This window comes from Bactrocera oleae, chromosome 4, assembly GCF_042242935.1.
Source record: "Bactrocera oleae isolate idBacOlea1 chromosome 4, idBacOlea1, whole genome shotgun sequence".
NCBI classification, from domain to species: domain Eukaryota; kingdom Metazoa; phylum Arthropoda; class Insecta; order Diptera; family Tephritidae; genus Bactrocera; species Bactrocera oleae.
Genome location: NC_091538.1, coordinates 13,221,163 through 13,246,755, shown reverse-complemented (window position 1 = coordinate 13,246,755; position 25,593 = coordinate 13,221,163).

Sequence of the window (25,593 nt, the reverse complement as noted above, 5' to 3'; positions counted from 1 at the left end):
TAAATAGTTTGAAGTAGTGTATAGTTGTTGTTTTAACTTCTTACGAGAAAGAGTTGACAATTTGAATAAATAAATTTCAATTTAGGAATTAGGGTCTCAATCTTTTTTGAAATACTTTTTTCCTTGCACATTTTATTACATGAAAATACTTATGGTAAACTTAATGATGAAGTTACTAAATATATTTAGTTGTATCTCCATAGACTGTACATAGATACCGTTACAAATGCTCCTGTCTCCTAGAAAGGTTTGACAGTCACATTAAATATGTCAATTCAAGTTAAACGTTATTTAATGGACAACACTAATGTCAATTGACTGCCGAATATACAACATGTGTGCATACGCCTAGAAAAAGATAACAGAATTACACACACATACATATAACTGTGTATATATACAGATATATATATATATAGAGAGAGAGAGAGACTTGTAAGGTCAACTGGATCAGACGCCATCGCTCAGCAGTAAATGATAGCCTTACAGCACATACATATAACTGTAAAAACCACATATAAATGTGTAGAGACTACAACGCCTAGAAGCATGCCACAAAATTGTGGTAAAATTTTGCTTTTTATAAACACACATACATACATAGCACCACTGTTTATCTACGTTTATTTACTGCCTTTGTTTATGCATTTAATTATAAACAGAGCATATTTACACACACGCAGCCTCATGTATATAATATAATATGCAGAGAGCACAGTAGCTCGCATGTAAAAATGTTTATGTATTTTTACGCCAAAGTGTCAGCTATTATTACAGTTAACGGATGCTAATGTCAAATTAAATTTAGCAGCAAAAATTTATGGCCGTCAAAGACAAGCGTACGCGCATAAACATTCATTAAAACATACAAACAAAGCGCTGTTGGCCTAATAGGTTTGTAGGCAAGCCAACGAAAATCATATCTATATATAAATATAGAAAAGATAAATGTGTTTGTGATTTTTATACTCATAGTATGATTTGGTTGAATGCTTACACAATATTTTACGCTAATATTCACACGTGATAGGGAACGGCCTACAAATGTGTAACGTTTGATATGAAGGCAGTGATGTTACGTATACGCCGTGTGCGCTGATTGAGCTAAATTTACAGGCATTTGTAGGATAAGCATTTTTTTTTGTTTTATTTGTATACAAATTTCCATAAATATATAGATGTTTTAGTTTTTAATGAGATTCATAACATAGACAAATTCCATTTATGTACGTATATGTATATATAAGTTACATTATATTATAAAATAATATTATATTACCAGAACGTGTGTTATGAAAATAATGAATATGAAACATAAAACCACAACTAATCTCATGCAAATCTGCGCACATATTTACAAATAAAATTTTAATAAACAAATTTCGATTCGCGTGGGCAAAAAACAAAAATAGATTAATTGAAAAAAATTTTTTTGGGTCATTAGCTCTTGAGAAGAAAGAAATAAGAAAAGGTTTTAAAAAATTTTCCAATAATTAGATGATGTTGATAAAATATGGAAATTCAAATAATCATTGAAAAAACTAAAATAAATATTAATAATAATTAAAAAAACAAAATTATAAAATTAAAAGAGCATATAAAAAATATCAATATGCAAAAGTTTGTAGAAAATTTTTATAACTTAATTAATTAAAATTAGAAAACGTTTCAGATGTGGGTTAAGGCAAACATTTTTTTGAAAAAAAAACTAAAATGCATGATTAAATAATTAGATTTTTGACAGGTATTCTATTCTAGAGACATGAATTTGAGGTAATTTTTGAAGTGTCGTAAAAAAGCACAATCAATATTTTTATTATCGATTTTTTTATCAGTTATTTATTACTGTTACAAGAGTACAGAAAAAATTAAAAAAAAGCATACCCATGACTTCAACACTCCTAGTCATCTATGAAAAAAAAAGATTATCGAACTGCAATGATGTCGCAATTGTATGAACTAGCGATAAGTAAAAAAAAATGTTTGACGAAATGGCGTCTGTTTGAAAAAAAAAAGATTTTTTTTACCATTTTTTTATTTTTTCGTATTTTTTAAAAAAAAAGTAAAAATTAGCAATTAAAAAAATTAGTGGTTTAATTAGTTTTTGGTTCAAATTATTTTTTTTTTTGGAAAAAACGTTAAAATTTGTAATAAAAAAAACTTTGTGGTTAAGCTTAATTTGAGTTTTGTTTTATAATTAAAAATATTAGAGTTTTTAATATTTTTATTAATTTGAAATTTTTAATTGAATATGTTTAATTAAATTAAATAAGAAGTAACACCAAACTGTAATTTTTAAAGAAAAAGCTGAAAATATAATAAACTTAACTTTAAAATAATGTAAAAAATAGAAATATATATGTCTACAAAATTCTGTATGTAAATTTTTTTTTAAGAACTATTAATATTTTTTAATTAAATTATTTACCTAAAAACTAGTTTTTGATATTGCTTAAATTAATTTTTATCACAATACATATTTTTAGGTAAAAGACAATAAAAGAACTAAAATTTGAAATTACTATATATAATTGTTTAATTAAATTTTTTTTAATACATTTTTTTTGGCAAAAAAAAAAAAATTTAATTTGTTATTAAAAAATTTTTCTTACAAACTTGCTTTTTTCGAAAGACGTTAAAAATTGTAATTAAAACGTCCGTCGTTTTATTTAATATTTTGTGTTTTAATTAATTTTGATAATTTTAATTAAACTTTTTTTATATATTACAAAAACTTGCAGAATTTTTAAAATAAAATTGTAGTTTTTGTCTAAAAATCTAAAAAAATTAACATTATTTAGTTCATAATTAATTATAATTATATATATATTTCAAATTACTCTCACAGTAAGATCACAAGCAGTTCAAATAATTCAAAACCTTTGAATAAAAAAATCAGTTCTTTTATTTTAATTTTTTTTTTCAAATTCAATCAAATTAAATTTTTTTAATTAACTGAAAAAAACATTTTCCTTAAATTCCAATTGTATTTTTTCCATAAAGAAATGAAAAATTTAACACAATTTGATTAATAACTAATTTTTAATTAATCAAGTTTTATCAAATTAACTAATGCAATTTTTTACATTAAATTTTTGTAATATATAATATATTTTTAAACATTTTTTCCAATTTCTGTAATTAAAGTTTATTTATTGTATAATAGTACTACCCTGTAAATATACCAGCAGCTTTAACAAATATTCATAAATTTGAGTGCTCTCAAAGCACACATATTTAAACTCTGTTCAATTCACGGCTATATTGCATTCATCTATTGAAACTTGAGCCACATGAAACTAAAATAATATAGCAAGATGTGTTAGAAGTATTTATATCAAACGAAGCTAAAAATTATGCGTTAATGAGGCAAATATATGAAAGGGTACACACAGGTATAAGCAGAAAGAAAAGAAAAAAAAATGAGCAGCGGTTTGAAGTGACATGTTACGATATAAATGTATTTGACGATATAAACCATTTGAGGTTTTTGGCTACTGCATTGACTTAACGGAAGGGTCCTATATTTTACTTCAGTGCACTGTTTTATGTATTTATGAAATAACGAGGCAAATCTCTACATTAAAAAAAAAAATTAAACAAAAGATGAGATAAATGTAGAATTTTTCTATGCAAGAGTTCAGCATATATTCTTAGAGGTTTTAAATTTAATGACGTAGCAAGAAAGAGTTATATAATAGTATAATTAAGTGTCAAGCTTGCATTCTGTATTCTATGAACGCTCAAGCACATTATAAATAAATGCCTTTTGTATAGATTTTGACATAGATTCTTGAAAACTTTATCAAAAGGTTGCTTTGCTGCCCTTAAAACGGGGGGAAGATTGACTACAGCATATCATACAAGTATATTTTATTTCAGCCAGGCTTGGCTGTCTGTCCGTCTGTATAAAAGCGAACTAGTCCCTCAGACCTGAAATTGTGCACACATCATTTTTTCACCAAGTAGCTGTTCATCTGTCGGAATTGTCGATATCGGAACACTATAGTATATAGCTACCATATAAGCTGACCGATCCAACTCAAGTCCTTGTATAGAAAACTTTTTTATTTGACATTGGTATTACCACGAATTTTGGCACAGATTATTACCTTGGATATCGCCACAATTTTCGAAGAAATTGTTTAAATAGGAGCATAATACTTGTAGCATATAGTTGTCATATAAACTAACCGATCCTACTAAAGTCATTGTATGGAAAACGTTTTTTTTTTACAAGATCAGGACACAAAATTTGTCACAGATTATTATCTAACATATTACTACAAACTCCGAAGAAATTATTCAAATAAAACAACTATAGTATATAGCTGCCATACAAACTGCACGTTCATAATAAATTTTTTTTTTGGAAGCTTTCGTATTTGCTTAGGGTATTATAGGTGCTTTTATATATTTTTTATTTATTTATTTATTTTTTTATTTTATTATTAAACAATTTTTATTCCTCTATAGAAATATGGACATGACAAGAACAAAATTTCAAACAAGCTGCTATGAAAGCATTGTGATGTTAATTCATTAAAATTTCATGGGACAAGGATATGAAAATTATGAACATATATACATTCCTATATATATTTGCGATTGCCATCAAACTCAAAAAATGCCAATGGAGGCTGCGATTAAAAACGACATGTCATTGGCAAATATGAGAATACAAAGTTCCACTAAGCAAAAAAGAAAAATACTGATACAACTTAAATGACATGACAGTGATTCAAATATTTAATTGAGTGTTGACGAAGTGGCACTTTTGGCAAATATATGTATGAACATAGTATATACAAAAATACACACATACACGCATCACTGCACACAATTTCAAAAGCACCGAAAGCTCGCTTCATATTAATTTAGTGCCATTTGTGTCACAAACAATTGCAAAGTGGCAGCGGAAATGCCGTAACGGAAGCGGAAGTAGCGGAAATTGTTGTTGTCATGGTAACGCTAACGAGATTTGCATTTTTAGGTGCCCATACTGCATTGTGCACACGAAAGTCAAAAAGATGCTAGCAACTAAAATTGTTTATTAATTTCAACTTTTTTATGAAATTTTTTGTTTTTGTGCACTTGTCATTTTTGCTAGATTCATAACTGGCTGGTAATTGCTTTGCGTCCACGCTTTTGATATTTGCGGCGGTTTTAATCGAATTTTACACCAATTCGCTTGTTTATGCTCATTTAGGTATGCGAAAACCGCAAACTAATCGCCGCCAGTTTTGATGAAAATCATAAATTTAGACGCGATCATGCGCGGGACGTGTGGCAACGACATTAGAATATAACAAAAACAAACTATTTTAACGCCAAAACAAGTTGAAGTAGCGTAAATTAAAATATTGCATTGACTAATCACAGCGAATAACAAATTGTTTATTTTATTGGTGTGTGAAAAATTTTGAGATTGAATTGGATTTAATTGCCACTGAATGGCATAAGTTATATGCTACTAAATTGATAGTTGCTGTTGTTGTTTCTAAATTAAAATTTGATTGATCAACCGCACCAGTAACATGTTAAATTGATACAGTGGGACCAATTGGGCATTCCTTTTTACAAACGTATATTTTCTTACATAGGCACATAGATGGATACTGTTGTATTAAACAAAAAATAATCGAAAAGAATTCAAAGCAGCAGCTTTGCACTTATAAAAAGAAAATTGAAAAAAAATTTGTAAAATAAAAATTAAAATAATTTTATGTAAATGTATGTTTTAAAAATAAAATATTAAATGTATTAAAAAATATCAAAATTTCAAAATATTTTTTAATAAACCATATAGATAGTTTTTTAAAAGCAGGTTTCGATTTTTAGGTAAATATATTGAATTAATGATCATAAAGATAGGATTAATAGTTAAAATAAAAATTATACACTTGAATGAATAATATATAATATTAAAAAAATTTTACTGGCAACAACAAAGCATAAAAAACCCTTGGATATGAGATTTCACTCTTCTCTGTAACGCACATTTTCAAATAACTAAACTTTTTAAATAATAAAAAATATTTTTTTTATATTAAGGTGGCGCCATCGTCGGATCATAAGCTATTTTTGTAAAATTATGTTCTTGAAAACATTTTATTTTGTAATATTCAATTTCGGTTTTGTAATTATAAGCTAATTATTACATATAAATAAAATGCATGTGGCAATCACTTTAAAACCAAAAGTTCAATTATGTTTTTTGAAAATATACTACCTTATACCAACACATGTTAATTAAAATTTTTATATATTTAATTTTTAGGTGATTTAGAGTTTAAATCGGGTGGCAACTCCATAAAAAAATTACTTGAATAGCGTATTTTGTTGCATACACAAATATATATAGTAAAAAAATATAAAATTTTATCGAAAATCCAATTTACTGTCAATATTTTGATATTAAATCAGGCGACTCTCTTACATTAATGTTTGATAACACTTGGTTTCTTTTGTAACGCATATTGTTCAATTAATGCAGTTAATACAATAGTTAAACTAAAGTTTTGTAACTATTACAACATTAAATGATTATAAATCTTATCATTATATCATATGATATTCGGTTCTTATCTTGGGTTGATATGAGAAACATCATGTGATTGGAAATCACGTCATATCATTGCGACACATTTTAAAATATCGCTTCTTTCGTGGACATCAAATAATTAAATTTTATATTATGTGATATAGAAATATCACATAAGATGTGTCATCACATGGCAATCATATATTACAATGTATATTTCACATCACATCATATTTATTTTTAACAGAAAAGTTAGAGGAGGTTGCAATTTGGCGTTACCAGTGTAGGTACATATCTGCCAATCCATTCCTATTTGACACTCTTGGTAGTCATTAGTTCGACATCCTCATATAATATTTTAATGTCGAGAGAAAGTTCTAAGTCATAACAAGGACTTTCACTTTAAAATAATTTTACTTATAAATAAAGGCTAACTCTTAAGTACCTGATCATAATGGCTAGTTTGTTTTTTTGACCTGCTATGCACAGTTGTAGTCCCACTTCTCCAAATTTCTAGTTTCCAGTGATAATAAAAGGTTTATACCTGAATTTCCCCTGCTCAACCCTTCGACTCCATCGAACTCCATCCAACCATAGGAAATCCAGCTTCTCCACCTTAAGCAATGAAGCCCCACACCCACTAAGCCTACCAACGTTATTTGAACTCTAGACACAAATGACTGCTTAGACAAATTTGCGCTCAGCACTTTTGTAAACTGTGAAAGATAAAATCTAGGCATTCTTATTATTATTTTGTTGTGTTTTATATCTTTTTGTACGACATTTTTAGTCAATCCTTCAATTTATTTTTAAAATAAAATATAATATTTAATTCTACTTTTGCTTTCAGCTTTCTGCTCTTCGTCTAACATAATAATCCTTTTCCATATGCAATGTCCTTTTTGTATATTTTCAATTTTTATTTTATTTTAATTTAGTTTCTGTTACAATCGTTGATAGATTTACCCACTCTCTAACAGCACTTGATTACTTATCACAATTTGTCTTTCCCTCGCCGCCACTATTTCAATTTGCTGAGCATGTATTATTTAGCACGCCAGCAGGATTTCAATTGCTAAACGCATAATTTCTGAGTAAATATTTAGAGAGTGTTTGTGTGTGTGTGTGCGTGTAAGTGTTTGCCGGGATTAAGAGATAACCGTTGCTGTGCTTATTTACTCGTTAATATTGAATTTTAGACCAAACAGGAAATTGGAAATTCCATTTCAGCCTCTGCTTAGTAGAACGCTTGACGATTATATAAGACTGTTGTTGATTAAGTTTACGCTGCTGGTGTGAAGAGCGAGTAATAAATTTATGTAAGAACAATAGTTTGAAATCTAAATTAATCTTCTGATACTACTCAACGTTTGAAGGTGATTTGTTTTTAAACTCCCAACCATGCACACATATTTGTCTCTGCAAAAGCACAGTGGATACGCTTTTAATCAGTTAAAAAAGTTATTTTTCTGTATAGATTTTATTGGGTGGTTTGGGTGGTCTCGTCTTCTAGATATCGCTGAATTGTCTTATCCTTATTTAACACGAGAAAGACCAAGATTAATAATTTGTATTTGAAAATATCGCTAAATATTTGCATTGTGTGAGTTCAAAGTCTCATGGTAAAAGCCGATACCAATCTGATCTGATCAAATTTGATCCGCAATGGCAAAAAGAACAAAATCTGAAAATCTTTATTATCGCCTTCAAGGATTAATTCAATTCTCTATCCAATTATTATAAGCCTTAGCGGGAATGACTTTCAGTGCCTTCAGCGCAGGTTTTTTTTTCGGTTTCCGCTCATGTTTGGAGCGCCAATCGCTAGATTGTTGAACAATTTCAACGTCATATTCATATACCCACGTCTCGTCAACAGTAAAGTTATATTTTCAGGTATTTCGCTACGAGACCTGCTAAAACCTAAAAACTTTGTGCAACATTTTAAATGATTATGATGCGGTTATTCCATTGGAAACACAAAATTTTAAGTAAACTCCTACTTCTTATAAAATCGTTCGACAAACTTTAGGCGTCGCAAACAAACAGCTGCCAAACACATACTAATTGACATATGGAGATAAACCTTCATACGAAAATAAAAAAAAGTTGCACCAATGTAGTAATGTGTGTGTGTTTGTTAATCGGTTCGGTTTGCGCGTTCAGTCTAAGTGGACCAGTCAGATCAGATGGCTTATCCCTTTAAGGTTTCTCTGTTCTCTCTAGCCTTGTTACCCTCCTGTCAAGTATTAAGATGTCTGTTCAGCATGCTTGCAACTGAAGCGCTCCAAAATTTTTACTGCAAGTCGACGGTACGATTTGAGCTTGCTAGCCGTAGCATTCGTCTTTTTACTATTACTCTATTTTCCGTAGAATTCCTCATTAATTTTAAAGAGTGTCCCTGCTAGTGTTAGAGATACTGCCGTATATGAAAGTCTTACTCACTTCACTTACCGTCAAATTCCTGCTGGTCACTGCGATTTTTCGTGCTCTGAGGGTCCTGCTCCCTAAGTATCTAAAAAATACTCCATGCCGGTCCTTTTCATACTGTTTGTGAGCGACATCTCTGCAGCCAACCAATTTTTTACCGTCACAATGTCAGTTGTTTCATTAGCCAAGCAGCTACTTCTGCTGCGTGTAATCTCACCATATTCAGATGGCGGAATGCTTCAACCACCAGCCATAAAATATATATATCTACCAATGTCCAATTTTAATTCAGAGTTCATTCGTCAAGTTAAAGAGTCGGTTGAAATACTTTACTCTGGAGGAAGGACAACCAGAAGTTTGAAGAAACACATAGAGCAGTATTTAATTTATCTGGAACATTACTCAGCACTATTAAAGTTCATATCAAAATTTTACTTATTTATAACCCGAACAGAGTCTCTTTGTATATACTGTACTTATATACACTGCTCATTTGTCGAAAAAACCGTTAACGGACTACCATAGCACATAGCTGCCATACAAACTGAACGATCGGAGTCAAGTGCTTATTTAAACAACTTTTTTATTTGACGAGATATCTGCACGAAATTTGACAAGGCTTATTGTATAAAACAACGGTACAATCTTCAAAAAATATTTTCAAATCGAATCACTCATGTTTAAGTGCCATACAAACTGACCAATCAAAATCAAGTTCTTCTGTATAAACTTTTTTATTTGTAAAGGATATTATAACTTCGGCGCAACCGAAGTGAACGTGTTTTTCCTGTTTTAACTTGTTTCTTATTATTATTTTTTCCTTTTTAATTTCTTGCCACTGGCCCAAAAAGATTTCGCATTCCATCTGAGCAGCAGCTACAAAACCACAATATACTGTCGTTTTCAATCAAATTAATAGCAGAACGAAATATCGTACTAACGGGTTCTAACAGCACAGCTGTTCGCTAGGCAACTTTGTTGACCCACTTAAAATACCACAAATCTGTTTTCAAATTCCAAAAGCTTGCGATTACCAAAACACCTGCAGCAAAGATTACACACGTACAAAAACAAACAAATACACATATATACAACTACATAGATACATACGTCTATACAGCTGTATACTTGTACATCCGTACAACGCCATAGAAAGCTGATAGTTTGTATACTAGAGCAGACATAAAGGCACACAATGTGGCGAATATTTAGGATATGGAGCAAATGCTTTCACACACTTTCCTCCAAACGCACACACATGCGTACAAGTGCACTGCGGTGCTATAAACCGGATGCACACCTCAATATATATTTATATGTACATATATAGGTATGTGTTGTTAGTGCAGACAAAGGTGCTCGATGCCCCATTTTGTGGCGTCAATAGCACGCCGTTGTGGATAATGCGACCCAGACATTTGTTTGTTTTTAGCCTGCGGTTGAGCAAATTTCGACAAACATCGGCGACACAAGGCGTTTATCTGCGCACTTTAAGATCTCCATCGGCTAAATGCTGCGCAGCGGTTTTTGCAGGAAGATACAAGTAAATTAAAATGTAATTTAATAATGTTAATCAAAGTAAGCATAGCCTCGTGCGTCTCATTCGTTTTTAAATCTTTTTTATCTCTGTCTGCCATTGATGTGCTATCGATTAGCGGAGCGCACGAGGAAATTGAATTGGAACATTACGTTGATGTTATTGGGAAATTTAATCTGGCATTTTAAGATGCTGTTATCGTCTCGCGACTTTTAAGCGCAAATAGCATTAGTTTACATCATATATATTAGTTTTTTTTTGGTTTATTCGTTTGTGTTTAAAAATTACTAAGCAAATACTTTCTTCGGAGAAACTTTAAAGAATCTTGGGTATTTATTACGAAAACTTGCGTTCTCCGCCGTGAATTACATTTTTTTCTGCAAACCATCTTCACCGGGGAGATACATTTCAGAGGTGTATCTTTGGTCTACTAGCATGAAAACCAAAAGTTACTCTTTCTTATAATTTTATTTTTAAACGTCTCTACTTTTCTAAAATACAAATTGAAGCTAACGTTTTACTCAATATCCAGCGCTCTAAGCAGTATCAGTATCAATCTTATAACAGTTTACAAAGTACACAAAAATGATATAGCATTGGGGGGTTCTTTTGTGGAGTGAATCATATGAAAGATTCGATTGGAACTCTATCGGGTGCTTTAACTGGCTAAAGCCCGAGAATAGGCCGGTTGTGCTGAAAAAAGTAACGCACAATTGGACTGACATATTCGTAATATAGGCAATGCATTTTTACTCGACTGGTAAATTTTTTTGAACCTTATTTGACTTTAGCCTGTTAATATTTTCTATTAAAGACGCACCAAGAAGTTGTTACAACTGTTCTTAAAAATAAATTTTAACCCCAATGCCTTGCGCCAAATAATTACTCATCCAACTGAGATCCGATCTTCTTAAAACATACTGTTTGTTTTGATCAATGAATATCAATAAAGAGATCACAGAGACTTTCAACTGGGTTATTAAGATAAACATGTAGTACATCTAATTGTACTCAATTTAAAACATTATATACAGTAGATGTGAGAAGAAGATTTTGAGATCATCGGAAAAGCAGAATTATATCTTGGTTAGAATGAACTTCAGTGTTTGACGGCGGTATCAAGCTATTGGCTAGGCATAATTGATTGCCTTGAGCTTTTATAAATGGAAAATAAGATGTACGTATTTGTTTAAATGAAATAAAATTAAAATTTAGCGAGAAATCCATAGTTGAGCTCTTCTGGAGTATTTATTAAAAAAGAAAATTCTAAATTACTACAATAAATTACTTACCTGGCTTTTTTTTTTGTTTTGTATAGTATTTAATCATGTACTCATAACTCATTGTTTGAGGTTTCTTGATGAGAGATTAATAATCATTATATTCTTGAATACATTTGTATATTTAATGAAAAAATTTTAATAATCAACCAAAAGGAAAGATTTTGTGTGCATTGTTGCCATTTTTCGTATCTTATGAAAAGAGTTACGTTGCATAGTAATTGTATTTTTATTATAAAACAGAGCACCATTATTGTACGTGTTCAAAAATATAGCGACTTGGGCATAGTATTTTTGTAACTTTTTTTTATCAGAACAATGTTGCCAATTTTCTGGCCAAAAAGCAAATTTCAGTCTAAACAGAAAATTGCTGCAGAAAGTAACTTGCTAACGTACACATTATCACGGATCAACAGTAAAATGTAGAATGTGTATATAGGCGTAAATAAACTAGAATAGAACTCAATTTAAATTTGTTTTTCCATTTTCACTTTACTGTGATTTTCCAGCAACTTGAATTTTTTCAATGCTAACGCCAATGCTCAACAAGACCAGAAGTAATTCACCGACTGGTGAAGGCATAAAAACGGCAATCAAAGCGGTGGTAAAAAAGGAGCTAGAAACGGTAACTCAACTTGAGTGAGCCAACTTGACTGTGGAAATGCATTCATTGGCACTCACAATGGGTAAATGCAACGAATAGAGAGGCACTACAAAAACCATTTAGAGAAGTTAAGATGTGAAAGAAAGTGGCAAATGCGACTTAACGGTGATGGGAAAAGTGCACAGTTAGCTGAGAAATGGGAAGAAATTAAAGCACGAGAAGAATAGAGCGTGAATGAAAGCAGTTATAGATAAACACATAAAGTAACAGTGAAATGGAAAACAGAAAACAGAGAAATAGTGCAAAGAAACGCAAAAAGCAGAAAAGTGTTTGAAGGACGCAAATGGAAGTGGAAAACGACTGCGCATTTGTAGTGAGGCATTGAAATGCAGGCTTGGACTAAATATTAAGCATCGTGAATGGATGCGAATGGCGGAAAATGATTTTGTATGCAACAGTGTTGCATTGTATGGCGAGAGAATGAGCCAGGTGATGAAAATAGAAAGCGAAGAACTTAAAGCAGTTAAAATATTTAATGGGTGATGGAGTTGCTGTGTAGCATATCTTGCGCAAGCGTTTAAAGCAAGTAGAATAAAATATTAAGGTTTAAATACAAATCGGGTAATTTAGTAAAATTTTGGTTGTATTAATATTGATTCATTAATATTGCACGGAAAATGGTACAACAAAGGGCAATTGGAATACAACACATATGACCTGACTACAAAGCTAGTGAAAGAGAATAAATATATACATTTTATTGGAACCAGCAGCACTTCTGTTCTAGTATCCAGCAATTGAAACCCTTTTTGTGTTAGAAAAAAATTTTTTCTAGCATATATCGCATGCATATCTCGTCGGAAGTCTATAGACTTTTGTAGGCAAAGTTATTATGTGAACAAAAAATTCGAACTACTCTGCAGTGCCCGGCTTCATGCCGATTCGCGCGACATAAAAATGTATACTCATCTATATAACTGTGTCTTTGCCATGCCGAGCGGGTACGTGCATCGCGCGATTTCTACTACAACACAGTGTCACTCTTCTCACAAGTGTCAATAATGACAAAAGTGAAATGCAGGCAAAAAATAAAAATGAGCACAAAAAGTGCAATTGTAAACATAACGGCAATAAATTATTGCGGCACGAGCGAGCAGACGAGTTGCATGCCACGAACTGGTAAAGTTAAAATCGAAAAGTTGCAATTGAAGCCGAAGCGTGAAGTAAAAAAGTGGAGCTGCAAAAACTCTGTGAAAAAATATGCAAACAAATTTGTATATTTGTTTCGGCAAGATAATCAGTACACAATGTGCATGCCGATACATAAATGAGCACAAGCAAATAATAATGGGGAACAAATGCAAAACTTTGTAGATCGCTTCGGAGTTTTACTGTAAATTTAAAACACGTAAAAACTTTATTAAGAAGAATAATAAATTTTCATACTTTGACTTCAATAAAAAAAAAAATATTATGTCAAGATATAAACTATAACAAGACGAAACTTCGACACAAGCATAAAATCTTATATGAAATAGTGCACCTAATAAACTGAGAGCTTCCACAAGAGATTGAGAGCTTTCGAAAGAGTCTAAGAGCTTCTCCATCTATGCTCTAATAATTATGATTGGTTTTATTTAACCCATCTAAGTTACCTGATTATGAAGAAAACATAATGAAAAGCATACTCTTGTAGCACCACAGAGCCTTCTTAGACCTAAGGAATAATCAATTGACATTTACATTAAATAAACGTTTTGATTGTAAGATTTACTTCTTCTACAACTTCTAGCTGTAAATAAATCTACTTGGTCAAGGCGATCGGCCATCGAAGATAAGTCCACTTAAATATGTCTTTAATGCAAGACTTCCTCGATATTCTATATTTCTTTCCTCTTTTGTCACTTTGGTTGTGTCCATCATAGCGCAGGTGTTCTTTTATTTGTTCCAAAAGTAAACGACAATTCTCTACACCAAATGAAGCCAAGACTCTTGGCAATTGATCTTTTAATGGCAGAAGAGGCTTACATTTTACCCGTTATTTACCACTCTTAATATATGAAGGCCTATTCACATTTTGTTTAATATTTTTAGAGCCTAGAGCCTAGGTAATGCTACCTTTGTTGATGTTGTAGCGGAAGAAATTATTCCTTAAGTAGTGTTGGTGAAATCTATGGAGTTGAACGGGTGCAAATTCGGCTGCCTTCCGGTTATGCGATTTATTATGGAATGGATCGGTTCTTTTCAGCAACAAGCGAGAACTCCTGCTTACTTTTTTTTAGCTAGTATCTCTTTGTTTTGAATTTCCTGTACTGTCCTAAGCTAGGCCGAACTTGTACAATGTCCGCTGTCCTTCACTTTTTTTTACCTTTTTCAGATATTTCGCTTTTATTTTTTTCTTGGGCAGTATACCCCTCTGTTTTCCTTATAAATTCTTGGTACCTCATGTGTTCATCATAAGTATTTTCTATCTCACCTCGACCTCATTTACATCATTTCGATTAATGCTGAAAGACCGGAGTTGGAAGAATCGAGTTGCAAAGCTGTTAGCTCTCCACAAGTCTTTTCTAAACACAATCCTGTTTTACACAAAAGTCAGTTTTAGTATGTCTTTTACTAGAAGTTATATAGTTCTGATAATAAACGATGGTCTGTCATATAAACTTCAATGCCACGGATTTGAGATCGGCTTTTTTAGATACATTTTTTTTTGTAATTTTCTTATTAAGAGGGATTAAAAACTGACAATACGAACTTTTTTATCTATGCATATTTATCATGTGTTGGTCTTTTTGATTAATAAGATTGATTAATAAATCCCTAAATGTCTCTAATTTAAAAAACACTGTTCCTTTGTTCAAATCATATTTTAATGTCTTTCTAAATTTTCCGCCCGCCACTAAAGCTTATCCAAGGTGGCCTTTGAAAGCTCAAGAAAACTCGTTGCTCCATTTATATCTTTCGCAAATCATGGTCTCTATATTTAAACTATTTTGTGGCAAGGTAGGAGTAGCTAATGGAATTACTGATATTCTCATCAAAGCTCAACATTTGGGTGTGCAAACAATTCATCATTTTGCGGCAGCTTAAATACTTACATAATCCCGTTATACTCTTATACATGTACACTAGTATATACTATATGTATAAGTAACATATATGTTATATCGCACGCATGTGTTTGATGAGCAAAGGTAACAACAAAGCAAATAAGAACAATGACTGATAAAATATCACAAATAGGTTAACAAACTCTGAACAATTCATTTCATACAGAACACAATGTGTTGGCTGCTTCCATTTAACTTTGTAGTTATCTATGCCTATAGGGATATTTTCTGTTTGTTTGTTTTATGGCCTGACAGAGCAGGATGAAATTCCTACTTGACCATCAAAATAAATCTTGAGTCATTAGTCAAATGAAATCTATTTCCAATTGACAGTCGGTGTAAGGATATTGAAAGGATATCATCAGTCCTTATTGTGCACACATCGATAGAGCTAACTTCACTTTGTATGCAGTTAACTAGGGATCTGTTGTAGGTGCGACCTAAAATATCTTCCAAACACTCGTTAAAAGATATTGTGAAATTTATTGGTCAATGAGCTAGCCTAATGCCACAAAATGCTTAGCATACTGGCACAGATGGTACGCATGGGAGAAGGATATACAGTGGAGGCATAATAAGTGGAAACAGGGAAAGTAAACAGTTTTTAAAGTAATTGCAAGATAGAAGTAAAGTAAGGGATAACACGTTATTTTCTGTGAAGAAATGGCGAATTTTGTTCAAAATTTGTGAAGAAACAGAGTAAGTTGTTAGATATGCTCAGAACATGATTTTAAACCTTTTCATACATTGTTAGCACTTAAATTGATATGAAGAATGGATGAGACAGCGATAGAGAGTATGGCAGGAAATGAGAGCGAGAGCGAAGGAGATAGATATAACAAATGTCTATTACAAGGGAGATTACGGAATTTATAGAGTAACACCAAAATTATATAGTAAGACCCAATGAAAGAGAGGGAGAGAGAGTAAGAGCGATAGAGTCAGAGTACGGAAGAGGCAATGAAAAAACGAGATGATCAGCTAGTGCTAAAATTATTGAGAGAAATAAATGCAGCGAGGAACTATGGCTTACTTAATAAGATAGATGTTAAAATCTGGTCGAATTCTGTTGTAGTTAATTATAATGACTAACATCTTATAAAGAAATCGTTATAAGAGCTTGTACTTTGTGAGTAGCGAATATATATATATATATATATTAGTATGCGTACCTCTTCTAGGTATGATAAGTTACGTCCTCAAAGGGTTTAAGAAAAAATACAATATGTTGATGGAAACTAAAACAATGTCAAATAGAAAAAAAAAACGTATAAACTTTAATTGGATTAAGGGACAATCATCAAATCATTTTCTTTTGATTTAATATGCGCGATTCAGGTTTATGCTTCTAGGAAGACCACTTGAATCCAAATACAAAATGTCAAAATATATGTTCTATGATAAGTGCGAGTACAAAAGCAAAATTTTGCAATAGAAAACGTATGTTAAATACAGCAACAATAATATTGATAAATCTATATTAAATATTGAAAAAAGCTCAGTTCAGCTTTAACATCCTTACATACATAATTTTATATGCGCATATATCCCGTAAACCGAGCGCGCTTGACCTAAGCGATATTAGCCACATAATAGCTTCTATTGGTGACTACATTACAATACAAAAACAAATACACACGAATAAACTCATAAACGAAAAATGTTTGATTCAAAAATGTACTTGAGAGTTTGCTTGCATACAGTTTATGCATTTCTTGTAAGAATGTAGTAGTCTCCTTGGACTCACTCATCTTTTTGCTTGTGCTGAACGAACAAAATAACTTATTATAGACGTTGTAGAATATTTAGCAAGGACAAGCAGGAAAATATGTCCCTTGACTGTTGCTTCAGAATATGGCCTCCTTGTTTATGGCAAAAAAAAGCAAAAAAAAAAAAAAAAATACTTTGCATACATCACTATTTGCTTTGGTTGTACAAAAGTTTCTTGTTATAAGTTAGATGAGCTAGTAGCTCAAGTGTACTTATTATGTGTATAGGGACACAAATTCACTAACCTAGTTTGGTTGCAGATTAAATAACCTGAAATTGAATTACTAGTAGTTGGGTAATAAATTGAAAAATTGTGTAAAAGTAAATAGGTGGGCAATATTAGTACACCATTGATCAAGTTTTATTGCATATTTGACTTAGATTTTATGACATAAATTATAGAGATGGGTGTGTGCTGTGTCATCGTTGATATTGTTTGAAAAATAATATAAATAGGGTTACCCATTGACCTATTTATTTTTTGATATTCATTATTTTTCGATAAGCCCGTTTTTTGTTTTATCATCTTTTCGCCTACGCCAATGGGTATTTTATTAGCTTACAATACGTTTAATCATATTCAACGTAAACTTGATTTAAAATCAACACGCTAGCGCAATTTTACAGGTATCCTGCCATATATCCTTTTTTTGCGTTTATTACTAAAAAATCACTTAACTTTTGATTTCAGCGCCCACATCATTTTTGTTTGCGTCTGTTATGTCAAATTTGTTGTTGTGTTTGCTATTCTTGTTCCTAATACTGGTCAGCATATAATATTGTTGTTTTAATATGAACGCTTGATATTGCTGTCGTTAGAGAAAGCACGATTTGTTGTTCGTTTTTGTTCCGTATACGAGTATATAAAGCATGAACCCAATAAGTTTATGTTTACTCTCCTTTATGAGTGTCATAAACTTTGCTTGCTTGACTTTTTTGCCATTCTTGGTTTTTTGTGGACTTTTCTTACATACGTAAATATCCCTTTTGTCTTTCCCGTTTTATCGCTCATTGTTTTTATGCTGTTGATGCTGCTTTTGTTGTTGTGGATTTCCAAGTCATTATATATTTTATGCGTTTTTACCCGGCGCGTTTTTTTTAACACATTTCAGACAAATAAATTTCCTTTACTCGGTGAAGCAGTGAAGTAAGCAAGTCCTTTGAGTTGTTGTTGTAAATGTGTAGGCATTTTAATGGCATCCTTCGTGTATAGCCGCACTGCGCGGTATTGTGTACATAAATTTGACACTTGAGTGCTCCGTGATTGCTATTAACCACACGTAATTTTTAAAATTTATTTATTGCTGTGGCGGCGGCTGGTCAGTAAATGTTCCAAAGTCAAAACCGCACTTAAAATTTTAATTTTGCAGAATTTTTTTTTGTGCAGTTAGTGTTGTTTTTATGTTGTTGGGTCATTAAAAGTGTTGAGTTGTTTTTTGTAGTGAATTAAGATAATTACTTTAGCACTGAAGAATTTTAAGGATGCTTATGATCACTATTAAAAATGAAATGAAGTTGCTTGTAGCATGCATATTATATTTATTAATGAGTTATATAGGCTTACCACTATAATATCTAGATACCTTCTATAATATGATATAGTAGAAAGGTCACAAGAAAGGTAGTGTCTGGTAATAATTTAATTAATACATACGGATGTGCAGTATTTTTCTGGGTAGGAAAGCTATACATTTAAATCTATTTTGCCCACAACTTGTTAGAATGCTAGACTGATTGAATGCGAGTAATAAAATAAAACTTATTTCAGTATTAAATAAGATTCTCATATCTCCTTTTTTTATAACTCGTTTAAAATTTTTCGCTCACAACTTATTAGAATTGCGGTTTGAATGCAAGAAGGGAAATACGTTTTTTCGCGTTTTACAAAATATTTCCATATGTCTTTGTCTAAGTATTCCTTTAAAAATTTTAGCTCACAACTTGTTAGATGTTTCATGCAATTGAATGGCGCTATAATAGTCGATATAAATTAAAATTTGTAGGGTTGCCACATATATCCTTTTTAACAACACTTTCAAATATTACATTTTATATATAAAATTAGAGCAACTGATTTGCACATACAGCTGTGTTCACAAAAATAGCAGTGCGAGAAATACAATCAAGTAATGTTATTTTTTTTCAAGTTCCGTTACGATTATTCCAACGTCTACGCATTGCTGTTGTAGAATGGAATGTGTATAAGGAAGAAACGAAAAAATCCCGTTAGATTTGCGAGATTTAAGCAAATGAACAACTCTTTTTGCTAGAAGCACCAGTCTTTGGCTGTTCATTAAAATAGCAGTGCGTATCTTGATAAGCCAAAAAAAGTTTGTTAAGACGTTTAATTGATAAAAAAGTAAGTGGTTTTGTGTTAGTGACTATTATTAACATTAGAAAACACTAAAATAAATTTATATTTTTTAACTTATTGGGCAGGGGCAAACATTGTACTCCTGAAAAAAGAAATATTATAGTGCAACTAAGAAACCTGGGAAAAACATATAAAGGCATCCAAGAAATATGTGGATGTTCTGCTAAAATGATTTATAATGGTTTAAACTTTAAAGAAATGCCCGAAAATCGTGGTATCCAACGTAAAACCACGCCTCATGCGGACCGATCTATTGTGCGATATAGCAGGGCGCAGCCTTTTGCATCGTCCAGCAAGATAAAAAATGACTCAAGCTTGAATGTTAGTGGCGTTACTATTCGGCGACGTCTTAAAGAACAAAATCTCAAAACGTTCCATCCACGAAAAGTTCCCCTTTTAGCCACCAGACATGTCAAAGCACGTTTGGAGTTCGCCAAAAGTCACCTTAATTGGCCCATTACAAAGTGGCGAAATATTTTATGGAGTGATGAAAGTAAAATTGTGTTATTTGGTGGAAAGGGCTCCAGACAATATGTCAGACGTCCACCTAACACAAAATACGATCCTAGGTACACTTTAAAGACAGTTAAACACGGCGGATTGAGTATTATGGTATGAACATGTTTTTCTTACAGTGGAGTGGGCCCTATATTCATGATTGATGGGATCATGGATCGATCTGTATATGTTAACATATTAGAAAATGTTATGTTTCCTTATGCCAATTAGGAAATGCCACTAAAATGGACGTTTCAACAAGATAACGACCCTAAACATACAAGCAAACTGGTCAAAAGCTGGATGGCATCAAAGCGGATCGATCTTATGTCATGGCCTGCGCAGTCTCCGGATTTAAATCCAATTGAAAACCTATGGGGAGATGTTAAACGATATGTTGCAAATGCAAATCCAACATCTCGATCACAGCTTTGGGAGGTTGTTCAAAAATCATGGGAGCGGATCCCTGTCAAGCGCTGCCAGGACTTGGTGGATTCTATGCCTCATAGATGCCAGGCCGTAATAAAAAATAATGGGTACACGACTAAGTACTAACCCAAGCAAACAAATTAAAATAGTTTTTTTGAGTTCAACAATGTTTTTTTTCATCTAATTGCACTATTTTCATTACTCACTGCTATTTTTATGAACAGCTGTAAACAGCACTTTTTTGTTTAAATTAATAATCTTAAAAACATTTTGAATAATAAATTGACTTGTTTTTGTATAAAATAATCACAAAGTTAAAACAAAATTAAATTTGTGAACATTCATTTACTTCTTGATATATAAAATTAAGTTTAAAGTTGCAGCTCATGAGCACTGCTATTTTTATGAAGACACAGCTGTACATTAAAGTGCTAAAATATCGCAGTAAATAAGCAATAAAATTGCTGAAAGCAGCCTAAAAAGCACCTTAAAAAAATATTTATTTGTTTTAAGAATTTTTAATGCATATACAATTTTCGTATTATCCAAAAATTTGCCTCTCAAAGATTTATGCTGCTTATCGTATATGTATTAAAAAAGCAATTTATTTGAGTTTTACAAAATATTCTAAAATATTTTTTCTTGATATTGGTTTACATTTGTTCACTCGCAACTTGTTTAAAAGCGTATATAATTGAATGCAGCTAAAATTGTCGATATTAATTAAACATTGTAAAGTTGCCACATATGTATATCTTTTTTTTAAAAACTCTGAAATATTAAATTTTATAACCAAAATTAGAACAGCTGAATTACACATACATACATTAAAGTGCAAAATTATTGCTGTAATGAAGCATTAATATTGCTGAAAGTAGCTTTATATAATAAAAAAAAAAAGTTTTCCATTAAGTGATTTTTAAAGCATAATAAAAACTCTGTATTACCAAAAAATTTGCCTCTCGAAGTTTAGTGCTGCTTATTAAAAATCAACAAATGTTGCTGCTATTTGTTTGCGTAGCTGAAATCAAGCTGCCATAGATAACAAAACAAAACGAGGCAAGCAATTGAAATAAAAATCAGCAATGACATAAATGACAGCAATTTTTTTTTGACTACTGCCCCACAAGTCGGCGTTTTCGCATTTCTCTTCCTATTGCTTTCGAATTTCTATGAATTCTTCTATTGCTTTTCTGCTTCTTCTTTCCGTATCTGCGGCTTGATTTCTACGTCCTTAATGCTTGCTGTTTCGCCCGCAAAGCAATACCAATTCGTTTGTTTTTTCGTTACACCGCTTCATCGCTGCTCTGCGGCTTTGCTGCTGTCTTATGGCCATTACTGTAAATTGAATATAATTTTATTTGCACAAAATGTGTGCGTCTGCCAATCATTTTAGCGTTAGATTTGCTGTTGACTTATGATTACGTTGCGTTGGTTGGCATTCGCAATCATTTCGTATAATAAATTTTGCTTTTATGCGCCTTGTTGCATACATTGGGGGGCGCGCATGGAGTACATCCACTTTAAATGCTGTTTCTCTGAAGTGGTAAACATATTTTTACTTGCCGCTTTATTTTCTTTGTACACTTCATAAAAATTACTCAAACTTCCACCTCGCTCCTCTACTCTTTCGTTAATGATTTTGCTACAGTCTGCAGTCTCGTTGGACCCACTTTAATAAGCTTACTTGCACTTAATTTCATTTGCCGACAGAGGCAGCGTGCAATCATGGTTGACGGGTTTTCCCAAGCGTCTGCTGTGCCTACTTTATGTGGCGCGCAAAACCAAAAAAAAGGGCTGAAAAGGAAAATAGGGACCTTCTCCACCTCAACCAATGCGCATCCTTGTTGTCTATCAAATTTACGTCAGCTGCCGGGGAGTAAATCAAAAAGCAAAAAGCAGGCAGTTATGTTAAGAGTAAATTAGGCGAAACGAAGGCGGCTTTGCCGCTAAGAGCGCCATTTGGTAGCGTTGGGAAAACCGAAAGCCAAAAAAATATATATTTCATTTATTTTTTTTTGCACTTGCGTTTTTTTTTTTTGCTGTCAGCGGTGTCGAACAACTCAATTAATTTTCAGCAACTTCACACGATTTTTATTAACTCACTATTATGGCGCTGCGTGGAAAATTTTCCTTTGGTATTGCCTGCAAAATACGTGTGTTCTTCAAGCTTCTTAAAGCTTAAACACATTTCGCACCTCACTTCACTCGCTGCCTCTCTCATTCATTGCTCAACAATTCGCACATCATTTGCGTTGATTTCATTTGCAGTTTGACTGCTTCGATGTCTTCCTCGCTTCTTCAATCTCCCGCTCACTTCTTTGCTCCTCAACAGCCTGGCCTGTTCTTATTGGTATCACTTTGTTTCGATTTAGTTCTTACTTCGCGCTTTTCCCGAAATTCCTTGCTTTCATTTGATCTAAGCTTAGCATTTATTCGTTTTATTTTTTCTCTTCTTATTACATTTGTTGCTATTTTAGTGTGATTGCTTTCAAAAGTCCTTGTGCTTGTTGCTAACAATAATTATTTTTATTTCCATTACATTTTTCTTGCTCTTCGTGTCTTCTCTGATTCTTTTGGAATATCTTTTCTATAATCAGCAAATCTGTATTTATGTGCTTCGCGCAGTGCTTTATTTTCCCCTTTTTTATAAGCTTTCAGTGCGGTGATTAGTAATTCGAACTTTTCGTACTCGCGTTTCGTATATTTTTGTGTCATTACTTTTCTTCGTATTTTGTAACTTTCACTGAATTAATTTACTTTTTAGATAACATTTAGCACATGTAGGGGGTCTTGTGACTTTGATACTCGTTGGTGTGCTTTTTCATTTTGTAACCTTGAATAAAAATTATGACGGAAAAAAGATTGTGTGCAACGTACAAGCAATAAAATGGTCACGAATGCGAAACTGAATAGCACCTGTTGTAAGCCTCGGAAATACTCACACTTGAGTTCACTTGCTGTTAGGGTTCTGACAGTTCATGGACCGATTGACTGATTAAAAATCATGACTGTTATAAGTTTTTGGATTGTTTGTACGATAGAAGACGGCGAGGTAGAATAATTTTCAATCTTTTTTTAGTCCCACTCACCAGATGAACCCGCTGAAATCGAAATCATTATCTTTGCCACATTTGTGAAGTGTTAAAAGAGCTTTATCGATATTTCCGGATTGAACTCATCTTAACAATTTGTTGATTGCAATTGTCTGAGTCTGATCGTCCCATAAGAAATTAGCTATAATACCTAAGCTAACTATGATCTATGTTAAGCTAGTGCAAAAATCTGCGACAAAAATGTCCGGCTGAGAGCCTGAAGTGACCGAAGAAAATGTAATACATGAATTAGTGCTTGGGTTACACTGATTTGGATTCTCATTACAACAAACTGGAATCAATTTAGAAAAAGTTTGAAAGCAGAATCATTCTTTTTTTACAATTCCAGTCATGGAACAGTCTCGACATTGTAAGTAAAGTCATTTTTTTATGATCACAATTAGCACTCTATAATACTCTTACTATGCTGGCATTAATATGTGCTGAAAGAGGTGGACCTAAGTAATTATCCGAAAAGGTGAATGCTACAGACTGTAAGAGAGACATGCAAGATGTAGCATATGTAAGAGATATGTAAGATAAAGACATGCTGAATATCGGATATTGAGGAATATCCGAATAAATACATGATATCACCTCGTCAACATTTTATTTGTATTAGAAATCAAAAAACTGAAGTTGGCTCAGATAAATTTAAATCGAGGTTTACCCTGAGAGCTGCGATCTGTTTTGTATCTTACACTTCACTGATCACGCATCTAACCACCTAATATTTAGGAGAGTGCCTGTAGTATGATAGGCAATTCGCTCTCTTTAAAGATACAGAAATCAAAGATTCTGCTTCTTCTTCTCGAAATCGCTTTGCACTTAAAAAGCAACAGCTTTGTGGCTTTTCCGCACAATCATAAAAATGTTTTAAAAATTAGTTTTCTGTTGATCATAGAACCATTTTGTACAGGTGATACCTAAGTTTGTTGTGGCCTTGTAATTTATCATTAATAGCTTCACTTTTTCCTTAGGGTCTTTCTCTTTTATTCTCTTCTTCTCTTTTTGGTAATTCCATATATTTTCAGTACACCGTAATATTAATATATGGAAATTCCTTTGAATCACAGATATCTTATATATGCTAGACGTAAGCTAATCTCAAGCAGTTATGACATATTGAGCTTCCAACTGCAACCAGAAATATATTGTTTGATGACGGTGTCAGGCATTACTTACCTTGGAATTTAATATTTTAAATATTCCCAATCACTTGAAAACCTAATCAGGGAACTGAAAAGAAAAAAAAAATCTTTCAGATTCAAGTGACTGTATTTTGACGTTCACAGAAACCCAGCCAATTAAAATTAGTTATTTTTGAAACTTGTAAAGTGCTTAACTTAACTAATGAATGCTGCAAGACTTTACATAGGGAGTACTGTTTAAATTTAAAATGGGTCCAACCAAAATAAAAATTGTTTACAGAAATGTTTTTAAGAACAGTTTCCTTCTATTTCCTCTACTAAAATCAATCAGTATTCTAGAAATGACTTAAAACTTGTAGCTTTCTTCATATTATATAAGAGAAGAAGAGAAACTTCGTAACCTAGGCGGGTTAATACTTAGTTAGAGCTGGTTGTTGTTTAATTTGGCATCAAAGTTATACTATTCCTTAAGGGAAGTTTTACTAATAAACCATTTTATGAATTTATTTCAGAATCTATTTAAAATTGTGTCACAAGTGGGATTTTGATAAAAATCAACGTCTGCGCCATCTAGCGGAACAATCAAGCATTACATTCTTCATGTTACATTATATGCGTCTTCCTTTTGCTCGTCCTTCTTACAATTACTCAAATATCTTATTTACTCAGTGCGAAATGATTACAGTTTCAAAATCTAGAAAAGACCCCTCAAAAGCAGCGTGCGCGAAACTACCTTAGTAACTTCTATTCAACTGTCACTCTCGCTTAGCTCTC